Below are 17,327 nucleotides of genomic sequence, written 5' to 3'. Positions count from 1 at the left end.
CGGATCGCCATTGGCCGCTTGCCGCTTACGTGTGGCGAAGCCTACTTTCCGGGTCCATGTCTCGCCGAGCTACGCATCTGAACAACGATCTTTTTTCATATTGACCTTCGCTATGGATCAAGTAAATCGTAGCAAACGCAGCCATCTGGCAGTTAAGCATCGATCGGTGCATAAATTTCGAGGACGGCGGCGCAAATCAAGGCCGAAGGCTTGCCCAACGGTAAGGGCACCCGCGGCCGCGAGGCCTAGCGTCAGCGACGCCGATCACATCAGCGAGTTCGACGCTGCGGTGGAGTACGTCAGTGCCTCGCAAAAGAAGATTGAACTTTTCAGTGACGAGGAAAGTGCTCGAGATGAGGAGTTGGCTGTGATTATCGACATCACAGCGCTGAACATCCTCGTGAGTGGTGCGATATGTCCGACGTGTCACTGTTCGGAAATGCGCGTCCGGGAACCGGCTGAAAAACGCAAAGGACTTGCATCCTTTCTGCAGCTACAGTGCGAGAAACCTGAGTGCCCCGAAAGTGTTCTTTCAGGAACATACAGTTCACGCCGAGCATCATCAGGCGACGAGGTCAGCGCGAGTGCAGCGGGTGACGGACCGAGCTCGAGCCGAGCCTACGACAGCGGGAGCTCGCGTGATAGCTTCGCTGTCAATGTAAAAGCAGTTGTGGCCGCGCGCTCCATAGGAATGGGGTATGATCAGCTTGTGAGGTTTTCAGCAATTCTCGGGCTGCGAAAGCCAATGCACCACAAATCGTTTGCGGCCCTCAGCCGGAAAGTTCGCGATGCGGCAATGACTGCAGTCAACGACAATCTCGAGAGATCGAGACAGCTCACCAAAAGTGAAGCGGGCGGGGACAAAATTGCAGTCATGTTTGACGGTACGTGGCACAAACGAGGCCATAAGAGCCACAATGGCATCGGCACGGTAGTGTCCCTCGACACTGGACTTTGTTTAGACTTCCAAGTCCTGTCCAACTTCTGCTTAGCGTGCAGTCGACACAAGGCCCTGCCATATGAAGAGGAAGAAACTTGGCAAGCTTTTCACAGCCCTGTATGCGAGAGGAATGTCGACTGTTCGGCGCATGCGATGGAAGCACAAGCTGCAGTGCAGATATGGCAAAGGAGTCGGTCCTACGACACACCGCTGCACTTCCAAAAATTCCTCAGCGATGGGGATTCAAAGGCATACACTGCAGTAGTGGAAGCAGATGTATATGGTGGAGCTACAAAAGTAGAAAAAGAGGACTGCACAAATCATGTGGCAAAGCGCCTTGGCACTGCTCTTCGCAAGCTAAAAGAACCGCTGCCAAGAGGGGAGAAACTAAAAGATCCCACAATTCAGAAACTTCAAACTTACTATCAGGTTGCCATCACAAGCAACAGGGGCAGTGTTCAGGGCATGCATCGGGCGATTTGGGCCTCCTATTTCCATTCTTGCTCTTCGGATGGCGCGAGCAGCCACAAATTCTGCCCAGACGGACCAGCATCCTGGTGTAAACATCGGCGTGCTGAAGCCTTGGGTGAACCAGCACCTGCCCACACACCCCTCCTCACTAAAGCCCAGGGAATGGCAATACTCCCTATATATAAGCGACTAACGGATGAGAAGCTGCTGACCCGCTGTGTTAAGGGAAAGACTCAGAATGCGGCAGAGTCGCTAAATAGCAAAATATGGCTTCTTTGTCCTAAAACACGGTTTGCCTCAAGGTTTGTGGTGGAGATGGCCACTGCCCTGGCAGTTTTGTGGTTCAATCGAGGGCACTCCAGCTTCGAACGTGTCCTTGAAGAGCTGGGTGTGCTTCCACCTCAAGATCTGGTTGAGCTCAGTACATCACAGGACAGCACACGGCAGAAAAAAATGTCTGCCAAGCAGACAGCCGAAGCAAGGGCAAATCGGCGTAAGCTGAAAAAAAAAGCGCGCATCGAAGAGTCTGCGCGGAAAGGCCGTGAGGGAGAAACCTACTGTGCGGGCAGCTTTTAGTGGCAGTGGCTGCTTGAGGGACAGTTTACCTGTTTTATGTGCAAGTTTGATTACATTTTATGCTTTCTTTTGTAAATAAACATTCAATTTTGACTTTCAAATTGGTTTTTCTCAGAATGCACTTTTTGGCAACTTTTTGAGGTTGCCCGCCTTGTTTTTGGTACTTCTAGTGCTCGGATTTGGATGAAATTTTGCCCACATATTCTCTAAAGTGTGAGGAGTGCCATTATCTCCTTTATATCTCGATAATGCATATATACATTACACAAATTTCAATTAACACTTCCTGGGATCTGAAAAAATGTGGACTTTACAGGTTCAAAATTTTCACCTGCTTAACATATTTCAGATGCACTTTCTAGTTAGTTTTTGGCATTCTACTGTTCAAGTAGAGGAATATGAACTATCACTGGTCTATAATTATGGAAGTTTAGTGATGGAAAAAGTGAGGGCAAAAAAGCCTATATTTTACACATTGTTATGATACAAAACAGAAACTTTGCAACATACATTAAAACTAATTACATATTTGAAATCAGCATAAAAAACTATATAAGTAGCCTGTGTTTCATTGTTCTAGGATGTATATTTAAGAAAAAGTGTCTTCGAGTAGCATCTCCCCTTAATGACAGCAGTTCAACAAAGCTGCAAGCAATAGAGCATTTGCTACCATACAATGTGTGTCGTAATGCATTCTATGCACGTTTTACAAAGAGGGTATTTTTGGATGCTTGTATTTTATTTCATATTAATGTAAGAGCATTATATGTCACAGCAGCACTAAAGACGGCATTGTCCGGCGTCTATCCATGTTTAGTCGGGAGCATACCACTGCAAGGTGGTGGTTAGCTGGCAGGTACCGACTGGTCGGCTGTATCATGACTTTGCCCTTTTCAAAGTGACATAATGTAAGGTTTTTAAAGTTTGTACAGACATTACACACTGTCATGACTCAATCCTTACTGAAAGTAATATGCTTGCGTGTTCTGATATAAACAGTGTGAAGTCTCTGCCGAGTTTTCTACAGTGCATAATTATCCGTTAAAGTTTAAAAAATAAAATTACTTGGTAAGACGCCCGACTACTGTGCCGGAGTACCCGAATTTGATCCCGACCGCGGCGGCGGCGTTTCAATGGAGGCAAAACGAAGTAGCGTCAGTGTGCTGTGCGATGTCGGCGCACGCTGAAGATCCCCAGGTGGTCAAAATTACTCTGTAGCCCTGCACTACGGCTCCTCTTTCTCTCTTTCCACTTTCACTCCCACCTTCCTCCCTCCCTTACAGCACAGTTCAAGTGTCCACAGAAACAAGTGTGACAGACACTGTGCCTTTCCCTTCCTGTGAACCAATTATATTCCTCTAAAGGGCGATACAAGATTGTAATGGACATTCAGCAAAGAGTATGACATGTGCACTTCTATCAGTGCTAAGTTATTGTGAATAATTCAATATATTCTTAAGACTCCTTTGTGGACAGACGAAGTCGCCAATATTTCTGTAGCTGCATGCTGCTTCACCTCTCATGAAATATTTAGTGTGTTCGATGAAACATTCCTTCCTGTCACACCCATCTCAGACATCGTGAGCAGGAGCAGGACCCAAAAGTCCACAACATTGTGTTGAAACCTGACATCCGCCATGACAACACCAACTACGTAGGCTAAACAAGCTGCTTTGCTAGAGAAGATTAGTGGCCCCTGCAACCCGGGCATATAAGCCTGTTATGGTGAGCACGATCCTACTGTGCAGTGAAGGTGGCACAGCTTTTGCTCTGATTTTGGCAGTCTTGAACAGAACAGAAAAAAAAAAGGTACCATGATGGAAGCAAGACCTCTTTTTCTAAGCTGGACAACATGATCTTCAAAGACACCTGATGCCTAAGTTAGTGAAACTTTGAATACTGTGATAAACTCATCTGAAGAGCAATTAGATTTAGCTTTCAGTTGCACTGACTAACCTGTTCAAGCTGCTTGTTAAGTCAAAAGCTCACTGCAGCCCAAGCAGTTTCTGCAGCCCCAATTGCACTGCTTAAGATTTCAAGATGGGAACTGCTCCTTAAGTTTCAAGCTGGCCACTGAGTGGCTTAAGTGAAAAGAAAGAAAAAAAAAAGACTGCTGCTTCATTTATCTCAACATTAAAACCATTCAGCATTTTCATTTATGACAGCCATGATGCCACACTTCATGTGCACATGTGCTTCCCTTGTCATCATCATCATCATCATCATCAGCCTGATTATACCCACTGCAGGGCGAAGGCCTCTCCCATATCTCTCCACTTAACCCGGTTCTGTGCTAGCTGCATCCACTTGACCCCTGCGAACTTCTTAATCTCATCCGCCCACCTAACTTTCTGCCGCCCCCTGCTACGCTTTCCTTCCCTTGGAATCCAGTTTGTTACCCTCAGCGACCATCGGTTATCCTCTCTTCGCACTACATGTCCTACCCATGTCCATTTCTTCTTCTTAATTTCCACTAGAATGTCGTTAACTTGAGTTATTTCTCTGACCCCCTCTGCACGCTTTCTATCTCTTAATGTTACCCCTACCATTTTTCGTTCCATAGCCCTCTGGGTTGTCTTCAACTTAAGTAGAACTCTCTTGGTTAGCCTCCACGTTTCAGCCCCATAGGTGAGTACAGGCAAGATGCAACTGTTGTATACTTTCCTCTTGAGCGATACCGGTAAGCTGCTAGTCATAATCTGCGAGTGCTTGCCAAATGCGCTCCATCCCAATCTTATTCTTCTTGTTATTTCCTTTTCATGATCCGGATCTGCGGTTACTACCTGTCCTAAGTAGATATATTCGCCTACTACTTCCAGTATTTCGCTACCTAATGTAAACTCCTGTTCCTTCCCGAGGCTGTTGAACATTACCTTAGTCTTCTGCATATTGATTTTCAAGCCTACCTTTCTACTTTTCCTGTCTAGGTCATCAATCATTATTTGCAGTTCATCTCCCGAGTTGCTTAGCAAGGCAATGTCATCAGCAAATCGCAGATTACTGAGGTATTCTCCATCTACCCTTATCCCTAACTGCTCCCATTCCAAGTCTGAATACTTCCTCTAAACAAGCTGTGAATAGTACTGGGGAGATTGTGTCTCCTTGCCTAACACCTTTCTTTGTGCAAAACAATAAAAAGCAATTAATCGAACTTCATCACATTGATGACTGTCGCGAACCAGGGCATTAATGAGGCCCTTGTGCTCGCTGAAGAAGTTCTGCCTGGAGTGCACACAAACATGTGCTAGCTCTTTCCTATCTCCAATATTTAACACAAAAAGTGGAGCACCAGGCTCATCATGTTTCAAACTAAAATGAACAATGAAGTGCAAACGCAGCAGCTGCATGCTGTCGCGTCCTTCGGATGGGTGGATGGTACCAAATAGCCATGTTCGCCATCAGGCACGCTGCCCAATATTTTCACAAACTGACTTTACAAGAGTGAACGCCAATTATCTGGTTTGACTGCGTAGCGTGGAATGCTTGCTACGCACCACCACCTTACCCAATGGCTCTCCCCCACAAGCTGTAGCTCATCAAAGCTCAGGAAAGGTAATATTCTGGAAGAAGCAATGTGCTGTATACACGAAATAGCCATATTTGCTCACGTGGTTTATGCCACCTAATCACTGTTTCATCAAAAATGTAACCTTTGGTCAATTTCACACACAGGCCTATGTGAACAGCCAGTCAAAATTATGGCGGTAAAAATTTGACTTTAAAGGCAGAGAGCTTCAATGCGCCCGTTGGCCTTGATCTTAATGTGTCCACTACTTTTTTATTTATGGAAAGAGCGGTAAGGGCAATGGCTAAAAATGCTCAACCAAGTTTCACCAGGCTGCATGCACATGTGGCATAAAAACTGCCGTCAATGTAGGTTTACACTGCCGCGAGACAGTCATGCTCGTGTAAGTGGCCTTCAAGGGACGTTAATATTTTTGAAACAGCAGCAACAACCAAAGTTAGCCTTGGTTTTCCTGAACAGCCCACATATGGTGCAGCTCATTTCAAGACCTATGAGTGTGGTGCGGTTTGGAGCAATTTTCTCAATTTTTGTAACAATGGTAAACTTTTTGGATTGGCACGGTTTGTGGCAAGCATAGTGTCACTGTTTAATTTCAGCACATCAATACCTATAGCGTATTACTCTTCCTTTCTGACACTGATGAACACTGCCCATTCTGTTTTAACCTGTTTGGGTCATTGATCATGTTTTGCAAATTCACCCCTTGTCGCTCAGCTCGACAATAACCTCAGTGAAACGAAGATTACTAACGTTGAGTAACTCTCATGCCCAGGTCTTCCCAGCCCAGATCTGTGAACACCTCCTCTAAAGAAGCAGTGAACAGCATCACAGAGATCATGTCTCCCTGTATAGCACTTTTCCTTATTGTGATTTTATTAACCTCTTTATGAAGGACTATGGTTGGCTGTGCTGCTACCATAGATATCTTCCAATACATGGTTCCGCAATGCCTTTGTGATTGCAGACTGTACATACTGGACTGTGCAGGAGGTTATTTCTACACATTTCATTGTAACCTGATTAAAACTGTACTGCACTGTACTGATTACTGTACTGCACAATTCGGCAAACTCGGCTTCTTTATTTACGGTAATGCACAGATTGAGAACAACTACATGGGTGAAGAAATAACTGTTATTTAGGCAAAAGAACCAATAGCCTTGAGCTCCCCATTGCTAACCATGCCAGCTATGCAGCTAAACAAAATTATCCGATTTCACTGCTATTTTCATGCAGAGAAGATGAGTTGTCCTGCGATCACCGAGACACTCGAAAAACCACAACAATAGCGGCTACTTTATTGAAAGGGTGAGAAATGCCACGGGCAGCTTTCTGGTGCACTGTGCAAGGACCTGATTAAGTAGTGGGAACGGCCAAGAGAATTTGCAGCAGACTTTGTAACACGCGGAGCAGCTTTATGTTTTGTAACACAATAAAAAACAAAAATACTGCTAAAAAGTGATATAAAAAGATGCTTCCACTAACTCTGTCAAACATTTGGAAGGCAACAGTTGCACGATTTCATGAGAAGGGGGATGCAATTTGAGGAACTATCGAATACGCCAACAACCATTGCCGGTGCTCGAAAATAACTGCTACGGCTACCTGGCCCCTGCTTTGTGCCCAACGGCTGTATCCCTTAGCACGAGTGCGACTACCAAGGCGAGGAACAAGGGGCAAGCAACTTACCTCTTAGCACTTCCATAGTTTTCGGAGATTGTTGATTGTAGCCCTCGCAGTCTTCAGAACAGCCAACTGAGATTACAGTGCAGTACCAGCGTCTTACGATATCCTGACCGCCGTACGCCGCAGACATAAAGCATGATTGCTCTCGAGTGATTGAGCAACGCATATACATAAAGAAAAGGCACTATTAGGTTACGCGGAGTGTCACAAACACCCGATGTAACCCAACCAACACATCAACTCAAGTCACACACGTGAACCTTCCCACAAAATCATGACAAAACGCTGTACCACCCATAAGTCTATCTGCCTCTAACGTTGTCGCTGTGAGGCGGCGGCAACACGCCAGGCTAGTAGCCAGCAACATTAATTGGGGGAGCTGCGCGCGTAACACTATCATCATTATCATAGTCGTTCGTCACAAGCAGGCGATTTCGCTTTGAAGACGATATTACTTGTAATACTCATTAATTTGCCATGTGCACAGATGTGTACTTTTTTTCGTACGGAGTATCGGCAGTTGCAACATGGTTGCAACGCTAAATACAAAGCGCAATATGCTTCTCTCGGGTAAACGTCTGTCTTATTAGAGACGAAATTTGGCACACAGATCGCACACGGCCGTCTGTAATTTTCGTTATCACGTTTGAACGATGCAGTCGCCTGTTCGACCAGATTTGATTAGAAATTCGAATCGTCTGAAATATCGCCGACAGAAGAATAGCGCTGTACCCACTACATTCCTGCGTAACGATTCAATAATTTATTTCAACAGGGAGGAGCCCAACTTTTTAAACTGTAGGAGCAAATCGTGCAAAACGTTTTCTGTGCACACGGATCGCACACATCAAAGCAGCCTGTAAATTATCTTTACATTCCCAACTCAACCATGTTGACTCACCGTCGTTATACACAAATATATGTACCAAATTGCGCTTGTAGCGTCCGCACCTCGATAGCCATCCGGCCATCCCACCAGCCTTTCCATCCATTGAGGAAGATAAGAGTTCAACGCTGCTGAACCACATACTGGGCGAAAGCATTATTGTTGTTCTTGTTGACCAAATAACATATATATGGCACATACGTGCACAGAGGGGGATCAGCCAAAATTTGGGTAGCTTAGGAATTTTTTGAAGTAAACTGATTTGAGGAGGAAAGGGAACAAAATTGGAAATAAAGAAAATATAAAATGAAATGTGGTAGCTGCGAGTGACCGAGCGTTCTTCTTTTTTTCTTCTTTGTCAGTCCACATCCTTTGCAACGAGGGCCTCGCTGGTCTGTTGTTTGCGCCTGACGTCAACACGGTGGAGGCGGCAGAGGCGGCAGCAGAACCGGTTTGCAACAGTCCAGAGAGGAGGCGTTTCGACAACCTCCTCGCCCGATGCAAAGGCTTATAAAGCCCCGCTTTAACCAAGCCGTATGAACGTGCCTAAGTGGCCTATAGGGGTAACAATGCCAGGGTTTAGCAGACTGATTCTGACATAACCGTGCCATGTGAAACGACAGACCCAGGCAGCTCCTGACAACTGAACTAGCGGCTCCGACCGCGCCACGCCGACCGCTTGAGTTGGGCATAGAGCTGGGGCCCTATTCTCGACAATTGGCTATTTTGTTCAAATTGTGACGTACGTGTGACGTGTGCATCAGGAATTCGGTACCAGGTGACGTAAGCACGCAATCGGGTTACGCATTCTGAAGAAAAAGAGAAAGTGACAGAAAAAAGCGCGCTGTCGTATGAAAATGATGGTGCTCCTGCAGGAACAGATACTCTGCAGTGCATTCCGTGATTCGAAAGCCTCGGGTTGCTGTGACACGAGTGGAGTATGTTGTGGCGTTGCATTATTAATTAGTGTGTCATGACATTCGGCATCAGCTACGCAGGGAAAGGCTGCGAGAGTTTCACCTGAAGAGCAAAAACGACAATGGAATATTCGCAGTGGGTTGGTGCAAAATGGGAGCGGATTGAAAGTAGCATTGCTGTTCATAAGCGCCGATGACCTCTTTCACATTCACTTAGCGGCTTTTAAATGCAGAAACTAAAATGTTTAAGGACTAGGTCGTAAACAGAAGGAATCGAGAGATTCCCAAACTCCACAACTAATGAAGAGGCGCCGGCGCAGCCGGTAATGTCCATCTCTGAGGACAATGCTCGCAGTGTCAAAGTATCAATTACTGTTATATGCATGGCTGTGCTACCCACCTTTTTCGAAAACTAGCTACCGTCAGGTCACCAAATCTGCTTAAGGTTCAAACATATTGTGTAGGCTTGAGTTGTGTAGTGCGCGGAAAGCAGCGCAGAGACAGAAAGAGAGTGTTGTACACACACACACAAAGGGAGGACGTGGACAGGGCAGGCCTGTCCTGCCCACTTCTTTCCAGTATTGCGTCCTTTGCGCGGTTTTCGTTCTAAGCTCGTCGGTGGACACACTAATTATCTGGCCCATATGGGACCACAATATCACCGCCACCACCGCAGTTATCTGTGCTGTGAAAGTGCCCGCGCGTGAATTTTTACTTAATGCTTACAAAGGCCCTACCCCGATGTTCAGTCACACCAAAATCAACAAAGTCTGAAGGGGGATTATGGGCAGAAAACTTCTGCAACTGTGATATTTAAAATCCAGTGGCGTGGAGGACAGATAGCCTTCATCCGAAAGCTGGGAAAATCGACGATTGATTTAGTCACTTTCGTGGGGCATACAGTGCCGCGTTACGTGCACTATAACAGTGTGGTGACTCTGGTGCGCTAATATAAGCGGAATTCTAACGTGTTTCTGATGCGGCACCATTGGCCATCACTGCGGCCATCTGGCCCCCGTTCTCGTCAACAGCAACATGGCGCCACGTGAGTGCACTCCTTCCTACATCATCTGTGTTGGCAGCCATCCTACCGGTTCGCACGACTGCAAAGCCTGATTCCAACTGCCACAAAACCCAGGCAAACCGACCAGTCAACGTAAGCGTCATCATGCAGAGTGCACACACACACACACACACACACACACACACACACACACACACACACACACACACACACACACACACACACACACACACACACACACACACACACACACACACACACACACACTCACACCCATAATATATATATATATATATATATATATATATATATATTGTAGTGTGGTAATCTTTATCGTTATTGTCGCTGCCATGCATCGCATGCTGGCGCTCTCGAGGACGAAGAAGTTGGTTGCTGGCTTGCTGATTCGCCACGCCTGACGCTCCGCACCGACCGCTTCGACACCCCTTGATGTTCTTCAACAATCTATTGATGCAGATCTTCCACCCACACAACACGATCAGCTCGCTGCTCTTCTGCAGAACTTCACTTCTAACTTCGACCTTCCTCACATTGCTCTGGGTCGCACGTCTGTCGTTACGTACACAATCGACACTGGTACAAACGCACCTTTACGACAGCGTCCTTATCGCGTGTCAGCCTCTGAGCGCCAAGTCATTGCTGATAACGTGGACACATGCTTCGCCGGGGCGTCATACAGCCATCTAACAGTCCATGGGCTTCTCCGGTTGTTTTGGTCACCAAGAAAGATGGTTCCATCCGGTTTTGCGTCGATTACCCTAGACTAAACAAGATCACGCGCAAAGATGTCTATCCTCTGCCGCGAATCGACGATGCCTTGGACTGTTTACAGGGAGCCGAGTATTTCTCCTCATTGGATTTGCGCTCTGGCTACTGGCAGGTACCGATGGCTAATGATGACCGAAAACTGCCTTTATAACACCGGACGGCTTATACGAGTTCAACGTTATGCCCTTTGGCCTTTGCAATGCCCCAGCTACTTTCGAACGCATGATAGACACTGTTCTTCGTGGACTCAAGTGGCAGACCTGTCTTTGTTATCTGGATGACATCATAGTTTTTTCTACCGACTTTTCTTCTCACCTTCTCCGCCTAAAGCATGTCCTCACGTGTCTCGCCGACGCTGGGCTTCAGTTGAATTTGAAGAAGTGCCACTTTGCCGCTCGAAAACTCACAATTCTAGGCCACGTAGTCTCTAAGGACGGCATTCTTCCTGATCCCACCAAACTTCGCGCAGTTGCAGAGTTTCCGAAGCCAACCTCCCTGAAGCAGCTCCGGAGCTTTATCGGCCTCTGCTCCTACTTTCGACGCTTCATCTTGAACTTCGCCTCTATCACCGCTCCTCTGACCCAGCTCCCTGCCGGCAGCTCCGACCTTTCCTCCTGGACTCCAGCCTGCGACAAAGCCTTTAACACTTTACGCCGCCTTTTGGTTTCGCCTCCCACTCTACGCCACTTTAATCCGACTGCGCCTACGGAGATCCACACTGACGCCAGCGGTATTGGCCTTGGTGCCGTCCTTACCCAACGTAAGCCTGGTTTCAGCGAGTATGTTGTGGCATACGCCAGCCGAACATTGACGAAAGCAGAGTCTAATTATTCAGTCACAGAAAGGGATTGTTTGGCCATTATTTGGGCCATCGGGAAATTTCGTCCCTATGTGTACCCTAGCAAAAAAGACCAATAGGGAGTGTCATTGGTTCTATAAGAATCGGTATTGGTTCTGTAGGTATTCTGTGTTTTATCTGCATTTCTATGAGACTTATTCAGAAACTCATAAATCTTATAGACTGGTACATATTTGTCCTATAGGCAATAGTATTGGTTTCATAGGTTTATCTGTGGGTTGTATAAGAAAAGTATCAGACCAGTGCAGAAGCCTATACATCTTATAGGCTGATACATGCTTGTCTTGTAGACCACTACATATTGGTTCATGTGTCTGATACATCAGTATGCCTTTGTTTATGGGTCTTGCATGCAGGATCAGTACGTTGGAGATTTTAGGTCTTTGTCATTGTTTCCTTTTCCATCTCGGACACATCCCCAAATCTCACGCATTCATCCTGTTTATTGAGTGTTGCCTTAACGTACAATATTAGCCGCAATAACAATTCAGAACGCCGCGACACAAAATATTCTCACCTACTCCCTGCGCGCGGTCTCAACAAACTACGTACGGTTGGAGCCGCAAGACGCGCGACGCTGTTGCTACTGGATCACTGAATGGAGATGGGAAAGCACGCGGATATAGCACGGTTCTGTCGGGGCCCAGCTCAGTCACAATCACCTACATGTGCAGAGCAGGGCGGTGAAATGGTTTGAGAGACGCGTCGAAGCAACTACAACCGCCGCCGAAGCGAGAGGAGTCGACATCGAGCACGCGACGAGTACGGCTCGAGCTGCTGCCGCCGCGGTAGCGCGATGCCGGCGGTGCTTCGCAGCGGAGAGGTAGGTTTCCTTTCTCTCGCTCCTACCACTCCTACTCCCTCGCAAGCATTCCCTTGCTGGCCTCTCTCATCCTCCTTTCCACCTCTCCTCTGGGCGCGCATGCGCAGCTCCGTAGAGGCATTGGCGCTGCCGCGATCGCCGATCTAAAGTCAAGGGGCTTTACGCTGATCGGGCTGGCGGCAGTTCGGTCGGATAAGTTTTCGCCGTTTTTCGGGGTGCTTCTCGATGATATCAACGTTCCAGCGCACGTTCAGCTTTTGATCAGGTGCGTGTGCATCACTTGCAACTTCGGGCTGACGTTTATACTTTGTCAGTGTATGATGTGGTTTTGCGTTGCAGAATGCCGTTGCCTGCACGCCAACAAAGGAATTTGAATCGCGCGGTGTCATATAACGCAGCGCCGAGTTTGAAAGTTGTCGGCATGATTTCTTGAAAGTATTGATGGAAATTTTTAGCGTTAATCTGTTTTTGAATGTTGTGCGCACTGTGTTCAAGTGGCAGAACCTGTGGTGAGGCGCAAGACGGAATGTTGGTTCAGCAGCTACCTCGGCGTTCAATAATGGCGGCGCCGCCTCTCCTAACTGCCTCCGCATGAATAAGCGCGCGATCGCGGTTGCCGGTATATGTGTGGGCCGATTTTTTGAAGTCGCGGTGGTGTCGCGCTCTTGAAATCGCTTATTTTTCAAGCTGTAACGCAATTTTTTATTTCTTTCAGGTGCCTTCGTATTGGAGAGACTACATCATCGGGCCGAAATCCGCAATCTTGGAATCGAGGGCTACCTGGATGCAGTCAATGTTTGGATTATGTGCCAGTATGCGTTGCCATTGTGGATTAAAATGTGTATACATGCACCTGCTGCGTAACTCATCCCTAGAAAATGGAACATAGCTGCCCTCTCCTTTCTGGTGTCCGGAGAGGTAAACACCCGCAGCTACTCGATGAGACCAATATTCCATAGGGCCTACAAAACCAATAGGAAGCCTACTGGTTTTGTAGGTCTATCAGATTATTGACAGCTATGGGTGTACTAGCATTACAGACCTATCAGTTTTACCAGATGCCATAGGACCGATAAAACCATAACTTATACGACCAGTAAACAATTGACCTATAAAACCAATACTCCAGCAGACCTGTAAAACCAATAGGCTAGGATATCCATAAGACCAATACTCTGGCAGACCTATAAAACCAATATCAGTAATCTGATAGGCTATTAGTTTTCTATTGGATTTTTTTGCTAGGGTATGGCCGACCGTTTTATGTTGTGACCGATCACCACGCTTTGTGCTGGCTCGCCTCTCTGAAACACCCATGTGGTCGCCTTGCTCGCTGGGCTCTCCGTCTCCAGGAGTATGACATTCATGTTATGTATCGGTCAGGTCTGAAGCATACGGACGCGGATGCTCTTTCCCGCTCGCCATTGCCAAGTGATACCTCGTCTGACCACGTCTGTGCTTACGATTTGTCTGCTCCTGACTTCTCCATTCGTGACAGTCTTCTCTATCGCCGCAATTATTTGCTTGATGGATGGAAGTGGCTTCTAGTCATCCCGCGTCATCTCCGCGCCGAAATTTGTGTTGCGTACCATGAAGACCCACAGTGTGCTCACGGTGGCGTATTGAAAACCTATACGCGCCTACGTCTGCGATTTTACTGGCGTGGAATGTACCGCTTTGTACGACATTTCGTGCGTGCTTGCGAATCTTATCAACGCCGAAAAACTCCTCAGAAACCCCCTGTTTCGTTGCAGCCGTTACCCTGTCCTGCTCGTCCGTTTAACCGCGTTGGCATAGATCTCTATGGCCCTCTTCCTACTACTGCCGCTGGAAACCGGTGGATTATCGTAGCAGTAGACCATCTTACTCGCTACATTGAAACATCACCGTTACCCTCTGCCTCAGCAAGAGACGTTGCTTTGTTCCTTCTCCGCAACTTGATTCTTCGCCACGGGACTCCGAAGGAGCTGCTCAGTGACCGCGGACGCGTTTTCTTGTCCGACGCTCTTGAGGCCCTACTGAAAGAATGCCGCATCGTTCATCGCACCGCTACTTCTTGCCACCCTCAGACGAATGGCTTGACAGAACGTTTCAACCGTACTCTGAGTGACATGCTGGCCATGTACGTTAACGATGCTCATTCCAACTGGGACCAGGTTCTTCCCTTCGTAACCTACGCGTATAACACTGCGATACAGACCACCACTGGATTCTCTCCCTTCTTTCTTCTTTACGGGAGCGAGCCAACCTGCACAATGGGCGCGCTTTCGCCCTACCACCGTGACGTTTCTGAATCAACGGCACTCTCGGACGCCGCCCAGTACGCAGAAGAATGCCGCCAGCTAGCTCGCTCGCTTACAAAGGAAAACCAGTGGCAACAAAAACACCATCGTGACACTGGCGAGGCTCCTCCTTATGCACCCAACTCCTTGGTGTGGCTCTGGGTTCCTGCCACAACCGCCGGCCTTTCAAAGAAGCTTCTTGCTCGGTATCACGGTCCATACCGAATCCTTCAAAAAAGATCTCCTGTCAACTACGTAGTTGAGCCCTTTACGACCTCTGCGGACTTGCGTCGCTGTAGACGCGAAATAGTTAATGTGGACCGAATCAAGCCATACTACGATCCGTCTGTCCTTTCGGCTCCATGAGTCGCCAGCATGGCTCCTTCTCTACCCGGGGGGAAACTGTAGTGTGGTAATCTTCATCATTATTGCCACTGACATGCATTGCGTGCTGGCGCTCTCAAAGACGAAGAAGTTGGTTGCTGGCTTGCTGATTCGCCACGCCTGACGCTCCGCAGCGAGTTCCACCTGACCAGCTGAATCCCTCTGCGTGGACTGAATAAACACATCCCCTACAATATATATATATATATATTGTTAAGGTTTATTTGCAGAATGGTTCTGACGCCTGACGCTCCGCAGCGAGTTCCTCCTGAGCGGCTGGATCCATTTGGGTTTACCGAATAAACACACCCCTACAATCTATATATATATATATAGTGCGGCTGGGTCATGATACCGCTCCCAAAGCTCCCTGGCAACAAGGTGACGAAAAGTACAACCGACCAAGCACCATTGGAGGGTACCTTGCCCAGGCGTGCCCCCAAGCCTTCTCGGTCAGCTAACCAGAATACGTCAAATGATTCAGGCTCCTCACATTCCAGGAAGGGGATTTCCTGGCTCTCGAGGGCCCTCCGCCTATTGTGCGAAAGAAGACGTCATAGCAAAAGGTAGGCAGCCCGGGCCTCCTGTCAGTCTCCGTACTACTTGGATGCATAATGGCCGGTGCCAGGTGTCCTACACCGCCACTATGGCTTCAAACACCTCTTATACATCGAAAGTTTAGGCCTCAACCATTCAGGGGACATGGTACTCAGATGCAATTACACATGAAGAAAAATATGTGCGCGGCCTCTCGTTGAGAGCACTCAGCTTAACGCATGCTGAGGAGGTGGAGATCTCCCTCGCAGCCTCTCATCCTGGCTCTAAATTCATCCTCACCGACTCTCGAGGAACCTGCTGTAACTTTCATTTCGGTTGGATCCCTCCACTCAATAGCAAATTCTTTGCCACAGTACGCATGACTGATCCAACTCATCGCTTAATCATATGGGCTCCCGGCCACTAAGACATGTCAGAACGAAGCCACCCATGAAGCAGCCCGCGTACTTGCTGGGCCCCAGACGTTTCTTGGGAGGACCTTGATACAGATTACAGCTCTTATCATTCAAAGACATTACTGAACACTATCGTTCCAAACATCAACGTTACCCTGTTCCCATGAAGGGGCTGAGCAAAGCTGGTGAACGAACTATCCCCAGGCTCTATACAAACACCCTGAAGTGATCGGCGGTTCTCGAGCATATTAATCGTTACTTTCACGGACGCTGCTCATTGTGTTGGGAGGTGGCCGACGACTTCCACATAGTCTGGGCATGCAGGCAAATTTTCTCTCCTCCCATCACCCTTCCCTTTTTATCCGAGAAGACTGGGAGGCGGCCTTGTTCCGCTACTAGGAATTATTGGCCCAACAGGTCCTGTTTCGGTGGGCCTGCGCACCGGTCAAGACCAACGGGATCCCGGAATGAGGAATCCGCCTGGTATTGTAAGAGGTGAGACCCACATAATGGCCTCACTCCGAATACCTCTCTGTGAATAGACAAATAAATGCTTTTCACGACCAGAACCATGGACAAGTGTCCATAGAGGTCATACAAGATGACCTCGGCTGGTAATCTGAGGCACGCGAGGTACACAGTAAGCTTTCATATGAAGGCCCCCGCCGATTATGCCTGACAGCATGTGGTTATGATGAGTGTTCCGATACACATAATTCTAGAAGGCACCGAGACATGGACCACGCGCTTCAACAAGTTGAGCCGCAACTTTGGCCTGCTGATACAACCAGTACGGGAGGGAAGTGAGCTGAAGTGGTCTCATGGGGTAAAGAAGCGAGTGCGGAACGAGAAGACGAATAAGCGCCACACAGCAATTAATGTGCTCAAAGTCAACCCTGCTTTTGTACCACATGCACAAGACCGCCCCAGCCCTGGAGAGTTTCAGGTTCAGAATTTTTATGCATCAGCTATTTGTAAAAGTGCAACTGAATTTTGTGTCATGCATTTGACAGAAATCAATAAATATGCTTGCTGGGTGGAAGTACATAGTAGCATTCTATTTATTGTATAACGACTGCTTTCAACTTCAAAGGTATCACAAAAGACTAAGGTCTCCCAGCAGTTTGGACCTTTCTTAATTAGGTGTCCAGCAACCTTACAGTTCTTGGAATTCCAGAAAAAAGTCAGGTAATTTTGCAGTGCAGTGCCTC

At 47.5% G+C, this 17,327-nt stretch overlaps 1 pseudogene; it reads left to right on the top strand.

Annotated features, from left to right (window-relative positions):
• The first annotated feature begins 378 nt into the window (after positions 1 to 378).
• LOC146195148 (uncharacterized) lies at positions 379 to 2,026 on the top strand (annotated as a pseudogene).
• The last annotated feature ends 15,301 nt before the right edge of the window (positions 2,027 to 17,327 follow it).

Source organism: Amblyomma maculatum, chromosome 3, assembly GCF_055883805.1.
Source record: "Amblyomma maculatum isolate TAMU_Amacu chromosome 3, ASM5588380v1, whole genome shotgun sequence".
NCBI classification, from domain to species: Eukaryota; Metazoa; Arthropoda; class Arachnida; order Ixodida; family Ixodidae; genus Amblyomma; species Amblyomma maculatum.
The sequence above is the reverse complement of the archived record's forward strand: the minus strand, read 5'-3'. Positions and strand labels throughout refer to the sequence as shown.